This window comes from Aegilops tauschii, chromosome 4 (assembly GCF_002575655.3).
Source record: "Aegilops tauschii subsp. strangulata cultivar AL8/78 chromosome 4, Aet v6.0, whole genome shotgun sequence".
Classification (NCBI taxonomy): domain Eukaryota; kingdom Viridiplantae; phylum Streptophyta; class Magnoliopsida; order Poales; family Poaceae; genus Aegilops; species Aegilops tauschii.
Window position 1 is genome coordinate 272,127,045 of NC_053038.3, and position 24,498 is coordinate 272,151,542.

Sequence of the window (24,498 nt, forward strand, 5' to 3'; positions counted from 1 at the left end):
AGGTCATCACCGAGCCCACCAGCGCGTCATGGACGAGAGCTTTGTAGAGGAAGACCGCCTTTTGTAAGGATATACTACGCTGTTGTCCCCCTTCGAAATTGCCGTTGTGTGGCAACCCTTCCCGCAAATTTTTCGGGGGCAAGGGCATGTATAAAAGGAAGGCAGGGTGCCGCCATAGAGGAGGGCGACCACTTGAGCCTTCCACCCTTGTATTCTTTCTCACGCACTAGTCCAATAAAATAACCAAGCAGGACTAGGGTTTTACAGTACAAGGAGGCCCGAACCTGGGTAACTAATGTGTCTCCGGTCTGCCCGCATTAGCTCGCTCCCGCTGTAGCCATGCTGTGTTTCATAACAGAAGGGAGTTGGGTCGTAAGAACGAGTGCACCCCAGAGTTTGAACCTTAGGGTCCCTGGAGCCCCGATTCTGATAGTGGACACATCTTCGTCCTTAGAATCAACCTCGGCTCCGGCGTCGTCCCCGGGAAGTCTCCTCCCCTCATCAACATGTGCACACTGGCCCGCCAAGGCGTACAAGTCGTTGACGGTCTTGGCCTCCTCGATATTCAACTCAGCCGACATCCTGCGATTGCGACCATTCACATGGAATGAAGCAATCACAATAGTAGGGTGTTTATCAGGGATGTTGTGCTACACACAGCCGAACCTTCGAACATACTTACAAAGGTATTCTCCATCCTTCTGTAGAATCAAGTGGAGGTTGCTGGGCTGCCCTAGAGGCTCGTGGCCCCTGATATACGTCCCAACAAACACATGACACAGGTCCGACCAGGAAGAGATGGAGCCCTCCGGCAAGTTCATCAGCCAAGATCTCATGTTGGGCTTGAGCGCCAACGGAAAATAGTTTAACGAAAACCTTTTCGTCTCTACCACCAGCAGCTTGCACTACAACGGTGTAAATCCCGAGAAACTCGGATGGATTGAGCTAGCCGTCATATTTCTGCGGCAAGTCAGGCCTGAAATTTTGGGAAGAGGGCCACTGAACTTGTCGCAGCTCGCGGGTAAACGCTGGGCAGCCAACATCATAGTGTAGACCCCTAGGGATTCCCAGCATAGGCTCGTTCACAACTGGCCCTTCTCACATGTCTAATTTACGGCTTGCTTCTCGGCGCCGCTCAATGGTAGTTCGAGCATCCTCGGTGCTCCGGTCATCGATGACCTGGCGCTGATCTTGGCAGTGATTCTGGTGGACTTGCAGATCGGACGATCCCATGGACATGTCGTCACGGGGGTCGACCCGCTAGTTCTGCAAAACAGGCTCTTAAAGAACTGAAAGCAGAGCTAAGAAGTTGAATATGGCTAATGATGCACGCATCCACCAACATACATCGGCTGATTAGGGAAATTAATGAATATATTGTTCTAATATTATTCTCAACATACTTTGTGCTTATATAAAGTTGAACTAGCTATATGGTGTATTGTGTTTTTGTGGCATAGCTAACGTACTGTGATGTTAAAATACCTTTGTGTGCCCGATATGAAAGTGGTAAATGGATGTTCGATATGAAATGTGAATTTGATTAATACTGGGAGAATTAATGGTAAACTAATAAACCTGCTAAATGGGTCATGGCACTTTACAAACTTTTCTACCAGTAAAAGAGTGTGTGATGGATAGCTGAATGGCATACAGTTTTCTTCATCGGATTGTCTGTAATGTACTTGAATAACACAAACGCTTAACTGAGGCAGAGCATTTGTGATCGCTACATCTATCACACACGAGCCTATACAGAAAATTGTGTCTGATGCGGTTGCCAACACAAATGTTTGTTCCAAAACTAGTGTGTGGGATGGCAAGACGATCTCCCATGGCTTGTCCTACGAAAGCATCTGCGTTATTTCTCCCGATCGCACTCGAGCATATGCGCTAAGCGTGTGTGACTGGAGGAGCTATCACCGACGGTTTCTGGGCATGTGGGAAGGACCTCCCCATTGCACACATGGGCAAGGCAACAGTTTAAAACTCTATCGCGGAAAGGGGTTAAAAACCATTTATATACGACGTCGTTGCACCAGTGTTGCCATTTGGAACATTTATAACTACCTCATTGATTTCATGCTCAGGAAAGGTTGTTCCAAATCATCAAAAATGTCCTAATCATGTTGCTGGTTCAGAAGAGAAGCCCGATCAAAATGCATTGTAGTGTCTTGAGAAGTGCCCAATCTCCTTTTGTTGGTCTCCCATAGAATAGTGTCGGGTACGACGATCTATGGGACTAGCAAGGATCCCTTTGAAGTTTGGCTTGGGAGATCGATGAGCACGGAGTGCAAATCCAAGAATACACGCACGACATTTTCTCAGGTTCAGGCCACCATGGAGGCATAAAACCCTACTTTTGTCTTTTGGTGGTTTGACTTGGGGCTCAATTACAAGCGTAGCTTGCCGAAAAAATGTGAGCAAGGTGCGGCTACTGTGTAAGCCTGAGCAAAGTGTTGACTCGTGCCAAGGTAGCCATGGGCCTCCTTTTATAGACAAATAGGGGGGTCACCATAGTGGCAATATGGTCATTACGTCTTGTGAATAGTGGTCTCGATGCTATCCAACCTAATCCTGTTGGACTAGGACAAGGGCATTTAATGCACCATGAACTGATAGCAATCCTTTGGCAAAAGGCGTCTCTCCTTTTATGTCGTTGACGTGGACGAGCCTATCTCCTTGACATGTCCACTAGACGGGTGTCAATAAAGTTGATCTACATGTGACGTGCCGACATGCGTCCTGATGATCCTTCACAAGTCGCTCGCCCGCTCGACACCTAATCTTGACAAGCCATCAGCTAGCCGGCGAGGTGGAACGATCGAATGCGCGAAGGGAGAACTTCCCTGCAAGTGACCTGCTGGGTCGTGGCTTGCCGGTGCAGAGCTTGCCGGCAACTGGAATCTTGAAATTCAGTACTTACTTAGTACTTCTCAATCACCTACCTGGAGGCCTTCTTCCCTGTCTTGGTATCAAGTGTTGAGTCTTGGGTCAAGTTATCCTCGGGCAAGGCCTTCCCATACAGAGGTCTGCAACTGCCTGTGCACGAATCTGGGGGACTAACCGACCCCTAATTTAGTACACCGAAAAATTGCTGCCTTCCCTTCATGTTCAGAGATGTCTATCTGATCTTCATTTTGAAGGATAACAATGTGATTGTGACTATGATTAACTATTGCTCTTGTGTGAGAGAATTTTGTGTTTTCATCTCCAAATTTCACAGCCTTTATTTTACCTCTCTCCTTCCAATAAATCCTCTTGTTTTCCAGAAGTGTCAACAACTCTTCTTTCAAAATACACTAGTGTTCCATTCCAGGGGTTGAAGTCTCTGAATTCTTCAAAAAGATCAAATAAGAAAATGTATTCACTTGAAGCGGCAATTGGAGGCTATAAGCAAGATAGAGACTGAGCCACTTCTTGAGATACCTTCTAAGATTTATAAATTTAGCATTAATCTTCTTGGTAGAGTCTGTAAAACCGACAAGTATATTCCAAGCATTAATTACCAGTTCTCTGAAGGAAGAATATTGAAGCCAATAATTGTCAAACAAGAAAACTTTTTCTTTAGGAATGGAAGTACCCACTTTAATCATACAAGGTAGGTGATCATAAATAGGCCTAGAAAAGGGTAAAGCACTAGTGTCAGGGAAGGTGGTCATCTAGGAAGAAGAAATGAAGAACCAGTCCAATTTTTCTAGGAGGGGCTATCCTACACATTACTCGAACTGTATTCTCTTCCTTTCAATGGAAGTTCAATCACCCCCAACTTGCTAATGGCTTCATTGAACGGAAACATTTCATTGACATCCCGCCAGGTCTTTCTGTCAAAGGGATCCCTGATAAAATTAAAGTCACCCATGATGATCCAATCAACATCAGCTGACATATGAATTCCAGAACACCAATTGAACAACTCCACCTTTTCAACATGCTCACAAGGACCATAAATGTTGGTGAGAATCCAACTCTGGTTAGACATAAGGCTGTTAAATTGGATAGGAATTGAATTTTTTTTGGAAAAGAACATCTCCGTCAAACAAAGAAATCCCCCAGAGGCACTAGTGGAATCAGGATCTTTGCCGTCAGCCCGTTCTTTGCCGTCTGCTCGCTGATGACAAAGAAGGTCTTTGCCGTCAGCTTACAGAAAACTGACAGCAAAGAACTGGCTGATGGCAAACATCATTTTTTCCATCAGCCAGTTCTTTGTCGTCTACTAGCAGACGACAAAGAGGGAGGTTGGCCCACTAACGAGCTTCACCTAATGGACCTTGTCTTTGCCGTCTGCTAGCAGACGACAAAGCTTCTATGTCGTCTGCTAGCAGACGACAAAGAAAGTGACCAAGCTAACGGCCGTTCACCCCCGGCCCCACCCCACTAGCTAGCCTCTTTGTCGTCAGCTAGTAGACAACAAAGCTTCTATGTCGTCAGCTAGCAGATGGCAAAAAGATTTGAACTAACTAAAAATGGTCAGCGCCCAGCGCCCCACCCCTCTCTCTCTCTCTCTCTTCCCTCACCTCACCCGTGCTGCCCCCGTGGCCGAGTCGCCGCTGGCCCGCGCCACCCTGGAGCCCGAGGCACCGCCGACCAGCCCCGCCCCCCGGAGCTCGCCCTGTCGCTGGCCCGCCCCGCCCAGCGGGCACAGGCCGCGGTGGCCGTCCTGCCCCGCCCCATCGCCGGAGCCGCGCCGCTGGAGCCGCACCGCGCCCCACCGTCCTTCCCCGCGGCCCTCCTCAACCCGCGACCCTCCCTGTGGCCTGCCTCCACGGGCCGACCTCCCCAGAGGTGAGTTTTTGTGTTTTTTCTGTTTTTTAGATTTAGTTTAGGTTAGTTTAGTTTAGTTTAGTTTAGGTTAGTTTAGTTTAGTTTAGTTTAGGTTAGGTTAGTTTAGTTTAGTTTTGGTTAGTGTAAGTTAGTTTAGTTTAGGTTAGGTTAGATTTAGTTTAGTTTTGGTTAGTTTATTTAGGTTAGGTTATATTTAGTTTAGGTTAGTTTAGTTTAGATTTTTTTCTTCTGTTTTTTAAGAATAAACAACAAACATGAAAAAAAAGTAAAAGAAGAAGAGGGAGAAGAAGAAGAAGAAGAACAAGAAGAAGAACAAGAAGAAGAAGAAGAAGATGAACAAGAAGAAGAAGAGGATGAAAAGAAAGAACAATAAGTAGAAGAAGAAGAAGAAGAAGATGATGATGATGATGATGATGATGAAAAAAAGAAGTAGAAGAAGAATATGAAAAAAGAAGAAGTGGGAAAAGTAGAAAAAGAGGGTCGCCGAGTGGTCGAGGGGTCGAGGATCGAGGGGAAAGGAGTCGAGGGGTCGAGGATCGAGGTGTCGAGGGGTCGAGGGTCAAGGGGAAAAGGGGTCGATGGTCGAGGGGTCGAGGATCGAGGGTCGCCGAGGGGTCGAGGATTTGCCATCCCGACCCCGACACCCCGACCCCGACACGACACCCCAACACCCCGACACGACACGCCGACACGACACCCCAACACCCCGACCCCGACACGACACCCGCCACCCCGACCTCGACACGACACCCCGACAACCCGACCCCGACACAGCACCCCGACCCCGACACGACACCCTCGACCCTGACACAGCACCCGGACCTTGACACGACACCCCCGACACCCCCACCCCCGACACCTCCCGAAAAGGTGCTCTTCGGCCTTCCAGGGGCCGACAGGGTCATATATTTGTGAATTATGAGTTAGGTCATATATTTTTCGATTTTGTTTTAAAAAACATCATATTTGTGTTGATCAGGTGGTTTTAAATGTGCAGTTGTTTCATTAGTGCGAGTGTCTGGTGTTCGACGACCTCCCCGTTCATTCGAAGAGCTCCACCCCTGCGTTCGTGGGTGAGCACAAATGACATCTCCTCCTCCCCCTTCATTTGCTCTGTTTCGGTCTTTGTGCCGATGAAACTTGCTAGCTATAGGTGTCTTCAATCATCAGTATGCATGACCCACCATTAGAAAGGGTTACATTTATAAATATGCATGCATTTGCATATTTATAACCATGATTCTTTCGAATTGTCCAACATTATCCAAGGACAGCCCAACTATGTGTAGATTGGGTTCATTTTCCCATATGCTCTGCTCCGAATCCGATGCAGAATTTCGTCAGTGCCTCCCTGTTGTTCTCCGGGTACACATCCTCTCTGCTTATTACCGAGATGTGTATCAAGAGAACAGCGGGGAGGCGCTACCTAAATTTTGCGCCGGATCCGGAGCAGAGCATGGGAAAACGAACCCAATCTACACATACTCGGGTGGGATTACGACCTATCTTTACCTATTAGTGTCTAGGTTGCATGGATGTAATAAATGAGATAAACTCCATTAACTAATGGATATGGTTTGTAGAATTATGCATATATTTCTTGTGTGTCACTACAAAAAAAAGACACATCCGTGATATTTTGGGCCGAACGAAATTTTTCTCTATCATACTTATGACACATCTATGACGATAATTGTGACAAAACCGGTATCATCATAGATGAGGTGGGATCCTACTTCTATGACAAAAAATCATGACAGAAAATGGGCTTTTCGTCCTGGGTGGGCTGGAGATGCAGCTGCATGACATTCTTTGGGCCGTCCATGACAGAAAAACCGTGGTAGAAGCGAGGGCAAGGAAAATATCGGCGAGTTCCCGGTTCTGGTGGTGGTCGGGGGCCGAGCGATGCGCGTTTCTCTCATACGTACACGTGTGTGTGCGAGGCGTTGGGCTCTAACTGAACCCGAGCGATTGCACTGCAGGCTACGCGTTACTGAACCCATGCGATCTATTGATCCCTTGCTGTTAACTGAACCCGAGTGATTCCTTCGCTACTGTTGCTAACTGAAGCCGATCGATGTTGCCTCTGGATGAACATTTCCCGGTGGGGGGTTGGATGAACAGGACCCCGTGGTAGTAGAGGCCGTAGCCGCTGGATAAACAGTACTATACCCCGATCAATCGAGCCGGTGGATGAACAGGACCCGTGGAGGGATGGATGAACCGGACCCCGTGGAGGGCTGGATGAACAGTACCTGGTGGAGGGATGGTTGAACAGTAACCGGTGGAGGGCTGGATGAATAGTAGCACGTGGAGGGGTGGTTGAACAGGACCCCGTGGAGAGGGCTGGTTGAACAGTAGCTGGTGGAGGAGCGCGCGGTGGAGGCTGGATGAACAGGAGCCCGTGGATGAACAATCCCAGGTGGAGGCTGGAGGAGGTCGATGGTGGATGAACAGGAGCCCGTGGAGGTAGGAGGAGGTCGACGGTGGAGATGAAGAGTATCTCATGGAGTCCCGTTTTGCGGTACGCCACACTCCTCCCGATGAACAGGACCCCCGTTTCGACCGTAGCGCTCCAGCACAAGTCCGTTTCCTCCGTTTCGCGATACGCCACACCCCTCCCGATCAACAGGACCCCGTTTCGACCGGAGGAGGTCCGTTTCCTCCGTTTTGCGGTACGCCAGACTCCTCCCGATGAACAGGATCCCATTTCCACCGTGGTCGGTCAAACACAAGGCCCTTTCCTCCATTATGCGGTACGCCAGGACTCGTTTCCATCGGCTATTCCGTCCAAGCCGGTTGGCTCCCGATAAACACGACGACAAATTCCGTTCCGACCCAGTCGGTTGCCTCCCCATGAACACGACGACGGTGCAACTTCTCCATTTCGACCCACCATGTACACGAGCTCTGGCCGTACGTATGCGCGAGTAGGGTTCGAGACCCCGCCCGTATGTACGTACGTGGCCGTATTTTATTTCTTGCACCCTGGCCGCTGTATGTACGTGTACATGCTACGTGCGCGCCTCTACTACGACACGTGTGCGCCTCTACATCGACCAGTATGTACGTACACGTTCGCGACCAGAATGACAATGCTACGTACGCTTTGACCAGGTGGGTCCCGACTGTCAGGCACTTCCTTGCGTAAGCAGATGTAGCTGGTGGGTCCCAGCAGTCAGGGGGGCGAATCATTTTTTCGCCGATAATATGGACGCACTTTGTGCGAAGATGTAGCTGGTGGGTCCCAGCAGTCATGGGGAAATGTTTTTCTTTCGCGAAATACGGTGGCCCGGCCGGTGGGTCCCTGCGGTCAGGTGGAGGAATAATTATTTTGCGGGTAATAAGGAGACACTTCCTTGCTACGGCCGTGGACCCAGCTGTCAGCCTCTCCACGTACATTACTGTTCGGATGGAAGTCGTTCTTTGACCACAGTTACCACGCCGCACCGAGAGCACCAGGGCAGTGGATGATGGCGAGGCCTAGGAAGGGGACGACGCAGAGCCGGGGAAGACGCGGCAGTGGATGCCCACGCGGAGGGGAGTACGTGGGTTGACTGCTTCAGCTGCGGTGTGAGGCTGCCGTCGCCGGAGAATAATAGGAGGTGTCGGTGAGTATAGAGGGATGGCATGGCCAGCGGTGGCAGCACAGCCGGACACGGGAGGCAGGAGCAGGCGGCACGGCCGACGCTTGTTTGGGCGGCTGGAGCATGAAAAACAGAGGTTGAAGAAGCACTACGGCCATTGGATGGACATCGTACGGTCACTGGAGCTAGAATCGTTCATATTTACTAAGTTGACAAAGCCCTTCGTCTGCGTCAACTTAGTAGGCCCACAAGTCAGCCTCCCACTATGGTGGGTCCCAGCTAGTAGGGGGTATTCATTTTTTTGTGCGTAATAAGGAGGCACTTCCTTGCGTGTGATGATATAGCTGGTGGGTCTGAGTTGTCAGTGGTAGTATTCATTCTTTTTGGCATAATAAGGATGCACTTCCTTGCGTGCAAAGATGTAGCTGGTGAAGGAAATATGCCCTAGAGGCGATAATAAAGTATTATATATTTCCTTATATCATGATAAATGTTTATTATTCATGCTAGAATTGTATTAACCGGAAACATAATACATGTGTGAATACATAGACAAACAGAGTGTCACTAGTATGCCTCTACTTGACTAGCTCGTTAATCAAAGATGGTTATGTTTCCTAGCCATAGACATGAGTTGTCATTTGATTAATGGGATCACCTCATTATGAGAATGACGTGATTGACTAGACCCATTCCGTTAGCTTAGCACTCGATCGTTTAGTATGTTGCTATTGCTCTCTTCATGACTTATACATGTTCCTATGACTATGAGATTATGCAACTCCCGTTTACCGGAGGAACACTTTGTGTGCTACCAAACATCACAACGTAAATGGGTGATTATAAAGGAGCTCTACAGGAGTCTCCAAAGGTACTTGTTGGGTTCGCGTATTTCGAGATTAGGATTTGTCACTCCGATTGTCGGAGAGGTATCTCTAGGCCCACTCGGTAATACACATCACTATAAGCCTTGCAAGCATTGTGACTAATGAGTTAGTTGCGGGATGATGTATTACGGAACGAGTAAAGAGACTTGCCGATAACGAGATTGAACTAGGTATCGAGATACCGACGATCGAATCTCGGGCAAGTAACATACCGATGACAAAGGGAACAACGTATGTTGTTATGCGGTCTGACCGATAAAGATCTTCGTAGAATATATGGGAGCCAATATGGGCATCCAGGTCCCGCTATTGGTTATTGACCGGAGAGGTGTCTCGGTCATGTCTACATAGTTCTTGAACCCGTAGGGTCCGCACGCTTGACGTTACGATGACAGTTTTATTGAGTTTTGATGTACCGAAGGAGTTCGGAGTCCCGGATGAGATCGGGGACATGACGAGGTGTCTCGAAATGGCCGAGACGTAAAAATCGATATATTGGATGACTATATTCGGACTTCGGAAAGGTTCCGAGTGATTCGGGTATTTTTCGGAGTACCGGAGAGTTACGGGAATTCGTATTGGGCCTTAATGGGCCATACGGGAAAGGAGAGAAAGGCCTCAAAAGGTGGCCGCGCCCCTCCCCATGATCTGGTCCGAATTGGACTAGGGAAGGGGGGCGCCCCCTTCCTTCTTTCTCCTTCTCCCTTCCCTTCTCCTATTCCAACAAGGAAAGGAGGAGTCCTACTCCCGGTGGGAGTAGGACTCCCCCTTCTGGCGCGCCTCTCCTCCCTAGGCCGGCGGCCTCCCCCTTGCTCCTTTATATACGGGGGCAGGGGGGCACCTCTATACACATTTGATATACGATATTTTAGCCGTGTGCGGTGCCCCCCTCCACCATAGCGGAGCTTAGGCGAAGCCCTGCGTCGGTGGAACATCATCATCGTCACCACGCCGTCGTGCTGACGAAACTCTCCCTCAACACTCAGCTGGATCGGAGTTCGAGGGACGTCATCGAGCTGAACGTGTGTAGAACTCGGAGGTGCCATACGTTCGGTACTTGATCGGTCGGATCGTGAAGACGTACGACTACATCAACCGTGTTGTGATAACGCTTCCGCTGTCGGTCTACGAGGGTACGTGGACAACACTATACCCCTCTCGTTTCTACGTTCCCCAACAGTGGTATCAGAGCCAGGTTTTATGCGTTGATGCTATGCACGAGTAGAACACAAGTGAGTTGTGGGCGATATAAGTCATACTGCTTACCAGCATGTCATACTTTGGTTCAGCGGTACTATGAGATGAAGCGGCCTGGACCGACATTACGCGTACGCTTACGCGAGACTGGTTTCACCGTTCGGAGCACTCGTTGTTTAAAGGTGATTGGCGGGTGTCTGTCTCTCTCACTTCAGTTGAACCGAGTGTGGCTACGCCCGGTCCTTGCGAAGGTTAAAACAGCACCAACTTGACAAACTATCGTTGTGGTTTTGATGCGTAGGTAAGAACAGTTCTTGCTAAGCCCGTAGTAGCCACGTAAAACTTGCAACAACAAAGTAGAGGACGTCTAACTTGTTTTTGCAGGGCATGTTGTGATGTGATATGGTCAAGACATGATGTGATATAATTTGTTGTACGATATGATCATGTTTTGTAACCGAGTTATCGGCAACTGGTAGGAGCCATATGGTTGTCGCTTTATTGTATGAGATGCAATCACCATGTAATAGTTTTACTTTATCACTAAGCGGTAGCGATAGTCGTAAAAGCAATTAGTTGGCGAGACGACAATGATACTATGATGGAGATCAAGGTGTCGCGCCGGTGACGATGGTGATCATGACGGTGCTTCGGAGATGGAGATCACAAGCACGGTGCTTCGGAGATGGAGATCACAAGCACAAGATGATGATGGCCATATCATATCACTTATATTGATTGCATGTGATGTTAATCCTTTATGCATCTTATCTTGCTTTGATTGACGGTAGCATTATAAGATGATCTCTCACTAAAATTTCAAGATAAAGTGTTCTCCCTGAGTATGCACCGTTGCGAAAGTTCTTCGTGCTGAGACACCACGTGTTAATCGGGTGTGATAGGCTCTACGTTCAAATACAATGGGTGCAAAACAGTTGCACACGCGGAATACTCAGGTTAAACTTGGCGAGCCTAGCATATACAGATATGGCCTCGGAACACAGAGACCGAAAGGTCGAGCGTGAATCATATAGTAGATATGATCAACATAGTGATGTTCACCATTGAAACTACTCCATTTCACGTGTTAATCGGACATGGTTTAGTTGATTTGGATCACGTAATCACTTAGATGATTAGAGGGATGTCTATCTAAGTGGGAGTTCTTAAGTAATATGATTAATTGAACTTGAATTTATCATGAACTTAGTCCTGATAGTATTTTGCAAATTATGTTGTAGATCAATAGCTCGCGTTGTTGCTTCCCTGTGTTTATTTTTGATATGTTCCTAGAGAAAAATTATGTTGAAAGATGTTAGTAGCAAAGATGCGGATTGGATCCGTGATCTAAGGATTATCCTCATTGCTGCACAGAAAAATTATGTCCTTGATGCACCGCTAGGTGACAGACCTATTGTAGGAGCAGATGCAGACGTTATGAACGTTTGGCTAGCTCAATATGATGACTACTTGATAGTTTAGTGCACCATGCTTAACGGCTTAGAATCGGGACTTCAAAGACGTTTTGAACGTCATGGACCATATGAGATGTTCCAAGAGTTGAAGTTAATATTTCAAGCAAATACCCGAGTTGAGAGATATGAAGTCTCCAACAAGTTCTATAGCTAAAAGATGGAGGAGAATCGCTCAACTAGTGAGCATGTGCTCAGATTGTCTGGTACTACAATCTCTTGAATCAAGTGGGAGATTATCTTCCAGATAAAATAATGATTGACAGAATCCTCTAGTCACCATCACCAAGTTAGTAGAACTTCGTGATGAACTATAGTATGCAAGGGATGACGAAAGTAATTCCCGAGCTCTTCGTGATGCTGAAATCGACGAAGGTAGAAATCAAGAAAAACATCAAGTGTTGATGGTTGACTAGACCACTAGTTTCAAGAAAAGGGCAAAGGGAAGAAGGGGAACTTCAAGAAGAACGGCAAGCAAGTTTCTGCTCAAGTGAAGAAGCCTAAGTCTGGTCCTAAGCCTGAGACTAAGTGCTTCTACTGCAAAGGGACTGGTCACTGGAAGCGGAACTACCCCAACTATTTGGTGGATAAGAAGGATGGCAAAGTGAACAAAGGTATATTGGATATACATGTTATTGATGTGTACTTTACTAGTGTTTATAGCAACCCCTCGGTATTTGATACTGGTTCAATTTCTAAGAGTAGTAACTCGAAACGGGAGTTGCAGAATAAACAGAGACTAGTAAAACGAGAGGTGACGATGTGTGTTGGAAGTAGTTCCAAGATTGATATGATCATCATCGCACACTCCCTATACTTTCGGGATTAGTGTTGAAACTAAATAAGTGTTATTTGGTGTTTGCGTTGAGCATGAATATGATTTGATCATGTTTATTGCAAAACGGTTATTCATTTAAGTTAGAGAACAATTGTTGTTCTGTTTACATGAATAAAAACCTTCTATGGTCATAAACACCAACGAAAATGGTTTGTTGGATCTCGATCGTAGTGATACACATAATCATAATATTGAAGCCAAAAGATGCAGAGTTGATAATGACAGTGCAACTTATTTGTGGCACTGCCGTTTAGGTCATATTGGTGTAAAGCGCATGAAGAAACTCCATACTGATGGGATTTTGGAATCACTTGATTATGAATCACTTGATACTTGCGAACCGTGCCTCATGGGCAAGATGACTAAAACGCCGTTCTCCAGAACTATTGAGAGAGCAACAGATTTGTTGGAAGTCATACATACAGATGTATGTGGTCCAATGAATATTGAGGCTCGTGGCGGATATCGTTATTTTCTCACCCTCACAGATGATTTGAGCAGATATGGGTATATCTACTTAATAAAACATAAGTCTGAAACATTTGAAAAGTTCATATAATTTCAGAGTGAAGTGGAAAATCATCGTAACAAGAAAAATAAAGTTTCTACGATCTGATCATAGAGAAGAGTATTTGAGTTATGAGTTTGGCCTTCAGTTAAAACAATGTGAAATAGTTTCACTACTCACACCACCTGGAACACCACAGCATAATGGTGTGTCCGAACGTCATAACCGTACTTTATTGGATATAGTGTAATCTATGATGTCTCTTACCAATTTACCACTATCGTTTTGGGTTATGCATTAGAGACAACTACATTCACGTTAAATAGGGCACCATCAAAATCCATTGAGACGACGCCTTATGAACTGTGGTTTGGCAAGAAACCAAAGGTGTCGTTTCTTAAAGTTTGGGGTTGCGATGCTTATGTGAAAAAAGTTTCATCCTGATAAGCTCAAACCCAAATCGGATAAATGTGTCTTCATAGGATACCCAAAGGAGACAGTTGGGTACACCTTCTATCACAGATCCGAAGGCAAGACATTCGTTGCTTAGTATGGATCCTTTCTACAGAAGGAGTTTCTCTCGAAAGAAGTGAGTGGGAGGAAAGTAGAACTTGATGAGGTAACTGTACCTGCTCCCTTATTGGAAAGTAGTTCATCACAGAAATCTGTTCCTGTGACTCCTACACCAATTAGTGAGGAAGTTAATGATGATGATCATGGAACTTCAGATCAAGTTATTACTGAACCTCGTAGGTCAACCAGAGTAAGATCCGCACCAGAGTGGTACGGTAATCCTGTTCTGGAGGTTATGTTACTAGACCATGACGAACCTCCGAACTATGAAGAAGCGATGGTGAGCCCAAATTCCGCGAAATGGCTTGAGGCCATGAAATCTGAGATAAGATCCATATTTGAGAACAAAGTATGGACTTTGATTGACTTGCCCAATGATCGGCGAGCCATTGAGATTAAATGGATCTTCAAGAGGAAGACGGACGCTGATAGTAGTGTCACTATCTACAAAGCTAGAATTGTCGCAAAAGGTTTTTCGACAAGTTCAAGGTGTTGACTACGATGAGATAGTTTCTCACTCATATCTATGCTTAAGTCTGTCTGAATCATGTTAGCAATTGCCGCATTTTATGAAATATGGCAAATGGATAAACAAAACTGCATTCCTTAATGGATTTATTAAAGAAGAGTTGTATATGATACAACCAGGAGGTTTTGTCAATCCTAAAAGTGCTAACAAAATATGCAAGCTCCAGCTATCCATCTATGGACTAGTGCAAGCATCTCGGAGTTGGAATATACGCTTTGATAAGTTGATCAAAGGATATAGTTTTATACAGACTTGCGGTGAAGCCTGTATTTACAAGTAAGTGAGTGGGAGCACTACAGCATTTCTGATAAGTATATGTGAATGACATATTGTTGATCGGAAATAATGTAGAATTATTCTGCAAAGCATAAAGGAGTGTTTGAAAGGAGTTTTTCAAAGATAGACCTCGGTGAAGCTGCTTACATATTGAGCATCAAGATCTATAGAGATAGATCAAGACGCTTGATAAGTTTTTTCAATGAGTACATACCTTAACAAGATTTTGAAGTAGTTCAAAATAGAACAGTCAAAGAAAGAGTTCTTGCCTATGTTACAAGGTGTGAAATTGAGTAAGACTCAAAGCCCGACCACGGCAGAAGATAGAAAGAGAATGAAAGTCATTCCCTATGCCTTGGCCATAGGTTCTATAAAGTATGCCATGCTGTGTACCAGATCTATTGTATACCCTACACTGATTTTGGCAAGGGAGTACAATAGTGATCTAGGAGTAGATCACTGGACAGCGGTCAAAATTATCCTTAGTGGAATAAGGATATGTTTCTCGATTATGGAAGTGACAAAAGGTTCGTCGTAAAGGGTTACGTCGATGCAAGTTTTGACACTAAATCTAGATGACTCTAAGTCTCGGTCTAGATACATATTGAAAGTGGGAGCAATTATCTAGAGTAGCTACGTGCAAAGCATTGTAGACATAGAAATTTGCAAAATACTTACGGATCTGAATGTGACAGACCTGTTGACTAAAATTATCTCACAATCAAAACATGATAACACCTTACTACTCTTTGGGTGTTAATCACATAGCGATGTGAACTAGATTATTGACTCTAGTAAACCCTTTGAGTGTTGGTCACATAGAGATGTGAACTATGGGTGTCAATCACATGGTGATGTGATTTGTTGATGTTAAATCACATGGCGATGTGAACTAGATTATTAACTCTAGTGCAAGTGGGAGACTGAAGGAAATATGCCCTAGAGGCAATAATAAAGTATTATATATTTCCTTATATCATGATAAATGTTTATTATTCATGCTAGAATTGTATTAACCGGAAACATAATACATGTGTGAATACATAGACAAACAGAGTGTCACTAGTATGCCTCTACTTGACTAGCTCGTTAATCAAAGATGGTTATGTTTCCTAGCCATACACATGAGTTGTCATTTGATTAACGGGATCACCTCATTAGGAGAATGACGTGATTGATTAGACCCATTCCGTTAGCTTAGCACTCGATCGTTTAGTATGTTGTTATTGCTCTCTTCATGACTTATACATGTTCCTATGACTATGAGATTATGCAACTCCCGTTTACCGGAGAAACACTTTGTGTGCTACCAAACATCACACCGTAAATGGGTGATTATAAAGGTGCTCTATAGGTGTCTCCAAAGGTACTTGTTGGGTTGGCGTATTTCGAGATTAGGATTTGTCACTCCGATTGTCGGAGAGGTATCTTTGGGCCCACTCGGTAATACACATCACTATAAGCCTTGCAAGCATTGTGACTAATGAGTTAGTTGCGGGATGATGTATTACGGAACGAGTAAAGAGACTTGCCGGTAACGAGATTGAACTAGGTATCGAGATACCGACGATCGAATCTCGGGCAAGTAACATACCGATGACAAAGGGAACAACGTATGTTGTTATGCGGTCTGACCGATAAAGATCTTCATAGAATATGTGGGAGCCAATATGGGCATCCAGGTCCCACTATTGGTTATTGACCGGAGAGGTGTCTCGGTCATGTCTACATAGTTCTCGAATCCATAGGGTCCGCACGCTTAACGTTACAATGACAGTTTTATTGAGTTTTGATGTACCGAAGGAGTTCGGAGTCCCGGATGAGATCGGGGACATGACGAGGAGTCTCGAAATGGCCGAGACGTAAAAATCGATATATTGGACGACTATATTCGGACTTCGGAAAGGTTCCGAGTGATTCGGGTATTTTTCGGAGTACCGGAGAGTTACGGGAATTCGTATTGGGCCTTAATGGGCCATACGGGAAAGGAGAGAAAGGCCTCAAAAGGTGGCCGCGCCCCTCCCCATGATCTGGTCCGAATTGGACTAGGGAAGGGGGGCGCCCCCTTCCTTCTTTCTCCTTCTCCCTTCCCTTCTCCTATTCCAACAAGGAAAGGAGGAGTCCTACTCCCGGTGGGAGTAGGACTCCCCCTTCTGGCGCGCCTCTCCTCCCTAGGCCGGCGGCCTCCCCCTTGCTCCTTTATATACGGGGGCAGGGGGGCACCTCTATACACACTTGATATACGATATTTTAGCCGTGTGCGGTGCCCCCCTCCACCATATTACACCTCGATAATACCGTAGCGGAGCTTAGGCGAAGCCCTGCGTCGGTGGAACATCATCATCGTCACCACGCCGTCGTGCTGACGAAACTCTCCCTCAACACTCAGCTGGATCAGAGTTCGAGGGACGTCATCGAGCTGAACGTGTGTAGAACTCGGAGGTGCCGTACGTTCGGTACTTGATCGGTCGGATCGTGAAGACGTACGACTACATCAACCGTGTTGTGATAACGCTTCCGCTGTCGGTCTACGAGGGTACGTGGACAACACTCTCTCGTTGCTATGCATCACCATGATCTTGCGTGTGCGTAGGAAATTTTTTGAAATTACTACGTTCCCCAACAGCTGATGGGTCCTAGTAGCTAGGGGGAGAAAACATTATTTTTCAGGGTAAAAAGGATGCAGTTGCATGCATGCGTCCATGGGCGTGGTGCGTCCCCACTGTCAGCCTCTCCCGTACAGTCATCTTCCGATGACTCTCGTTTATTGACCATGTTAACCACACCGTGCCGAGCGCACCAGGGCCGGTGGACGATGGCGAGGCCCCAGACTGGAACGACCCGGAGATGGGGAAGACGCGGTAGTGGAGTCGCAGATGAAGAGGAGTGGGAAACTTGACTGGTTCGGGTGCACGGCAGCACTACCGCCCACGGGAGACAGGAGCAAGAACAGAGGTTGAAGAAGGAGCACAGTTGTTGGATTAACATCCAACAGTCCAGCTGCTAGAATCATTTGCTGATTAAGTTGACAAAGCCCTGCGTACATGTCCGCTTAGTAGGCCCACAAGTCAGCCACCAAATCTGACGGGTCCCAGCTGTCAACGGGTGGAATAGTTTTTTTCGCATAACAAGGAGGCACTTCCTTCCATGCGAAGATACAGCAGGTGGGTCCCAGCTGTCAGGGGGAGGAAACATTTTTTCAGCTTAATAAGGAGGAACTTTCCTTGCGTGCGACCATGGACCTCATGGGTCCCAGCCGTCAGGCTCTGCAGTCCTCTTCCGATGACTCTCGTTTGTTGAACACACCGCGCCGAGTGCGGCGAGGCGGTGGACGACGGTGAGGCCCCGGACTGGAACGACCCAAAGATGGGAAGACGCGACAGTGGAGTCGCAGATTGAGAGGAGTACAAGGGTTATAACTGGTTCTGGTGCGGCGTGGGGCTGCAGTCGGTGGAGAATAATAGGAGGTGTGGATGGGTGGAGGGATAGCCTGGCCGGCGATGGGGTAGCGCTTCGCAGCGATGCGTGCTAAGCAGAGCCGCTAGCCGTCGGAGGCTGGACCAGGCGGTCCCGGCGACGCTGGACGAAAAAGACGAGATATTGAAGGTGCATGTCGGCCATTGGATATAAATCCAATGGCTGTGGATGTCATAATCATTTGTTGACCAAGTTGACAACGCCCTGCGTATGCTTCGACCTATTGTCCCACATGTCAGCCTGCAAAAATGTGGTATATATTTAACCCATGTTTTCTAGAATGTACTGTCCATTTGCTGGGCTGGGTGAACAAATAATTTCGCATCAATGCGGCCCATTTAATATTTTCTAAGAAATCCCAGCCCATTTGCACTTTCTTGAAATACGCGAACTAGCTGGGCTCGTTCTATATATAATGTTAGGTCAGAAGGAGCAACTAATATCAAAAAATAAACCGTTGTGACACATTTTTTATATATAAAATTAACAAATTAGCGAGTTATTGCTCAAAATAAAAATGAGCGCGTTATTATTACATTGGTCCTTAAAATCTTCGCAAGCTTTTGTACGCAATCACCAGGATTTTCCTACCTGTGAGTCAAAAACAACCAGGATATTCCTTGCCAACTTCTGTTAAACGTTTACTTTTATAAGTTAATAACACGTGGGATGTTTTTATAATGTATATATAAGTCTCTATAAAATATACAATAATAGTAATAATATAAATATATATAATGTGGTTAGAAGGAAAAACATAAATTCGACACAACATTATTATTCTTATATATAGATAAATAGAACAGAGATCTGTGTTTTATTAAGAAAATACATTGGGCTGCCGATCTTTAAGAAAAAGTAAAACCTACGCTGGGAGGCCCATAGGCTGGTATGGACCTCAAAAAATAAGTTGAAACCACTATCTCCGTATGTCGTGGGCTACGCATACCTAGGCCTAGCTGATACTTGTTCGCCCTCTGGAAAAAAATGATAGTACCAGCTAGATCACCGAGCGAACTGGATTAAAGAGGGGGCCGGCGGCCCGACTGAAGAAGCACAACACACGCGATTTTTTCTTCAATGGATGGCTCTCGATGGCGTTTTTTTACTTGCCTCTGCACCATACAACTTGTATTTTTAGCCTCCCAGTCCGTGGTGGACCAGCAGCCCATTTGCTGGGCTGGCCAACCTACAGAAACCAGCACTCGATTTTTCATCAAGCCCCCAAAACAACGCAGCCCATTATGCTTGTTTTGAGGCCAAAAACATTATGGTAGGGGTTGAGTGGGGGAGGGGGGAAGACAGACCAAAATTATTAAGAAGAGCTGATGCGCCATTGCTACCCTAACAAAGCAGGTGCAATTCTTCTTGGGAAGAAGGTGTGCCGTTGACACCCACATCTCACAAATTCCCACAGTAGACATACTAACAAGTTCACACACAAGTACAACAGAACAGGTAAACATTCGTATCAAATGCAGGTTCACAGGACACGTTCATATTCATAGCCAACATTCACAATCAACAACTCAAAAGATTCGTATATACACAAGTTCAGCATGTCTATGCATCCAAATGATTGATAGATCACACAAAAATATTCATAGATAATTCACAAAAAGATTTAGATATACACATGTTCAGTATGTTTATGCAACCAAATGATTGCGATCACCGCCAATATCATCCGTGGACGAACTTTAATTACCTAGGGTACAGAATGGTAAATGGTGTTCAGTCGGAGGTACTTCTTGCTAAAATTAATGTTTGTACGAGTAAACTTTCGAGTACATAAGAGGCAGCATAGACAATCTGAACTGTGCTTGTAGGTTTATCCTCAAATAGTGGCCTCGTGCCGAGGGAGGTTTGAGCAACTTGGCCACTACTTTCATCCCACTAGTTTACTGGCTCATCTTGGTCCTATAGCTCGCCAAAATTATACATTGCAGACAAGAAAGGAGGCGGTTGAGAAAATGAACCACCCAAATTTTTTGTTCAGTTCAACTGAAATGGAGCATCCCTAGTGTGCAGATTGATTAAGTGCCAGATGAATATACGCGTCAATCAACTTGTCTGGAATCTTTAGACTCCATTCCATACAGTTTGCTACCATATGTGCCGATAACCAAAAGGCACAAGTTGGGACCAGAGACTGGACTGCATTTTTCTGGGCTATGCGCCAAGCAATATTTTTGGCATTCACTCACCTAATACTTGGAGTTTGACAACTGGTTGATGCCGGTTGATACTCGAATGAATATAGGCACTTCTTCTTGTCAACATCGATGCTTGTCTGAGTGAACTTTGGAGTACATAGTTGCAGCATAAGTACTCGTCCATCTGATCTTTTTGTGCAGTTCTACTGAAATCACCCAATGTTATGATTTGCCTGCGAGTTCAGGCTACAAGTTACACCTTTATGAAATCGGCAAACAGTAGCACAATACCAAATTACCAATACATATGACAAGCACAATAATCAGGATAAAGACCAGTACCAACCTGTGTGAGGTAGCATATCAATTACTATTTCCTTTGACTGGAAGCCGAGATAAGCCAAGCGACTAATAGCAAAGGAAGGAAGCAAGCCAAGATTAGCGACTGACAGGAAAGGAAGGAAGTTGTCGAGGCAATGAAGCACCCAAAGTCTTTGTGCAGTTCCACCAAAATCGAGCATCCCTGTTGGCACATATATTGAGAGAGTGAGATTATTGTAATAGTGGGACTAGTTGATGAAACATACACTAACAAATAGAAGCACCCTCATTACCTTAATGGGTAAAGTTAGCAACATAGTAGTCTTGCTTAAAGAGAGGTATTAGTTTATTTAATTAGTGCCAATTAGCTCAACACTCAAAGCATTGCCATGTATCATAGGTTGCAAAACTTTAACGTGGAAAGATAAAGGAGTTTCTCATGACAGTAGCACGATACAAAAAGAGATTACAACAAACTAATATGGATGAAGGCCTTAGGACGGTACCAACCTGAGAAAAAAGCTTATTCATGTAGTCCCAGAAGAGATGATAAAGCACTCACTTGAATCACTCAATAGTATATATTCTTGTGCACTTCAAATGTATGGTTGAAATTACTCTTGTTTACCAGTGCTGAGATTATATCGAAAGATTATCAAGAACTTCCAGCAGAGTTAAAGCACTGGCTGGGATACAGTTCATTGTATTGTCTTGTGTAGTTCCACTAAAATGTATGATTGGCACAACATGATCCCTGTTTGCACAAGTAGGAACAAGGTGAGACCTTAATTAGCTTAGTGAGAAAGGATAGAAAGACATTAGCATATTACTCTAACAGTAGCATCAAATTCATCATGGATAATACACAGAAGTGGAAGGGCTCCCTGGAGGATCGTCTCACATGTAAGGTAGATGTTGCCGGAGCCCTTGAATGGCCTCGACTGAGGCCTCGGCTTCAGCAATATCACCTTGGCACTGTTTATTCTTCTTCTTCCTCCTCTTCATGCTATGTTTCTCTTTCTCCTCACCAGTTGGTGAAGTCAAGTACATGATTGGCCTTCTATTTCAGAATTGGTTTTGTCAGTGAGGGAGTACAAGTGTACTAGTAAACAATAGCAGTATTTTCTCATGGCAGTCGCAAAATAGAGATGAACACATGCATTAAATATCATTCTTACCTAAAGGAAGGTTATGGTGCCAATATGGATGATGAGGATTGGAACACAGATCTCCCTTTGTGCAGTTCCACCGAAATGAACCAACTGTTCCATTCTGACATTCCGGTTAAACAGCACAAAAGTCACTTCTTTTAAGAAGTGTTTTTGCAGTGCACCAAAAGGTCACAACAGTAACCAGGTGAAATGGATATCTCTGTTTGCACAAATAGCTACAGAGGAAACAGTCAGAGTCTCAAACAATTACAGGCAAGAACATTTGGCTAAACTTGTCATGGCTTATAACAGTGGCATGGTTCATTTTACCAGGGGCATTAGATTAAGAACAGCTAAATATTTGGTATAAGGGCATGGGACAGTGGGTGCACCAGCAGTCCAGCACCGTGTACCTAAATCGGGGGCATAAAGTGGTGATTCAGAGTTTGTTGCCCCGAGAAACAAACATCCAAGAAACATATCTGGGTTGGTCCCATTTTTGTTCACTCTAGCCACCTACTCCTATGTTTTTCTTTGGAAATGGAGGCGTGCCCCCGGCCTCTGGATCATAATGATGCATGTAGCCATCTTATGTGTGGATTGAAAATCTAGTACCAATGTGTACAACGTTTCCCCTATATTTCCCTTTTCGACCAAGAGACCGGTTGGATGACCAGTCTATACTACTTTCACCACCTATCCTTCCTTTTTGTACCAAGTCCGATGCACATACTAAATTCCCCCACCCCCACTTTATTTCTTGTTTGAACCAAGTACATGAAGTAGCCTTACCTCTAACAATAGAAGAAAAAAATATGTGTCGTTTTACCATCCGATCGAGAGGGGCTGAGAGGTAGAAAATGATGCACATGCAGCGATGTAGCATGCTGGGGAAGTATAGCTAGGGCGGTTTCGAAGGAAGATATACCTGAAGGTCGTCGGGATGTGGATAGGTGGGCGGCGGGAGGCCGGATCCGCCCACACTAGGGCAACGAAAAAGGGTTTGGAGGACCTGCCGCGCCGGCGCTCGGCCAGAGATAACGGTGCGGCCGGCAGTGGGTCTCCTCCCTCGCTGTCGACGACGGCCTAAACGCTGCCCCTCCTCCCCTCGAATCTGTAACCAGCGGTGAGGATAGAAAGATAGTGTTTTTTGAAGGGAGAAAGACAATGTTACCACCGCTATCTTGTTTAGATCTGGAGAGGATGGGAGTGTGTGAATAGAGCAACCCTAGCAAGCAAGCGTGGAGGCTCCGGCCTATATATACGTAGTGGGGTAGTTTTCCATTTTCACTCAATCAAAACAATCATTTAAAATTGTGTACGTGCCAGGTCGCCGTTTTTTGAGTTGTTGATTATTTTTTGAGATAGCTACCCGCTTATTCCAAGTGGTGTTACGGTGTGCGAAGTCGCACTTTGTATCATTCAAGTCTGGTACAAGACTCTCCATTAAATGAACAACCACCCCCTCGTAAAATTAGTGAACAAGCCCACGGCTAAAATTATTGGAAACGTGGGCTGCCCCAACATGCATTATTATTTATATTTTCTATGTGGGAGTATCCTCAAAACAAAATGAGAGTACAATATTTATTGGGACCCTTTGTAATTGGTGCTAAATTTTGACCAAAGGTTTAACTGACAAAATGTTAGTGCATGTTAACAAAAATTATATCGTTTGATTAGTATTTGAACATAGTTTTCAATTACGTATTTTTTGTGACATGCATGAACATTTGGTTAATTAAATTTATAGTCAAAATTTGGCAAGGTGCATTAAATCAACACATGCAAGTATCAAAAGGAGAGTCACGACTTGCATGCATGCGTTGTAATTAATGCATCGGTAAACGCAAATTATTGAAATATATCGAGTGCAGTGCTTTGATGTGTCACGTCAACTCGCACAACACCGAGAAGTTTGATTACTACAACACCCTCTCGCCTTAACCGCACCTGCCTTTGGCTGCATGACAGGTGGGCAACCCACCTATTGGGCCCACCTGTCATACACACAAAGGCAGGAGCAGTAAGTCAATGAAGCTGCGTCCCTCCCTCGCCCATGAGCGTGGTGGCTGGCAGGACTCGGAGAAGCTTTCGTTCGCTACACGCTCTCCCTCCCGCACGCGGTGGGTGAGGGAGTCCTGGATTAGGGGGTCCTCGGACAGCCGGACTATATACTTCGGCCAGACTATTGGACTATGAAGATACAAGATTGAAGACTTCGTCCCGTGTCCGGATGGGACTCTCCTTTGCGTGGAAGGCAAGCTTGGCAATTCGGATATGTAGATTTCCTCCCTTGTAACTGACTCTGTGTAACCCTAGCCCCCTCCGGTGTCTATATAAGCCGGAGGGTTTAGTCCGTAGGACAACAACAATCATAATCATAGGCTAGCTTCTAGGGTTTAGCCTCTACGATCTCGTGGTAGATCAACTCTTGTAATACTCATATCATCAAGATCAATCAAGCAGGAAGTAGGGTATTACCTCCATCGAAAGGGCCTGAACCTGGGGAAACATTGTGTCCCCCGCCTCCTGTTACCATCCGCCTTAGACGCACAGTTCGGGACCCCCTACCCGAGATCTGCCGGTTTTGGCACCGACATTGGTGCTTTCATTGAGAGTTCCACTGTGTCGTCACCATAAGGCTTGATGGCTCCTTTGATCATCGGCAACGATGCGATCCAGGGTGAAGATTTTCTCCCCGGACAGATCATCGTATTCGGCGGCTTCGCACTACGGGC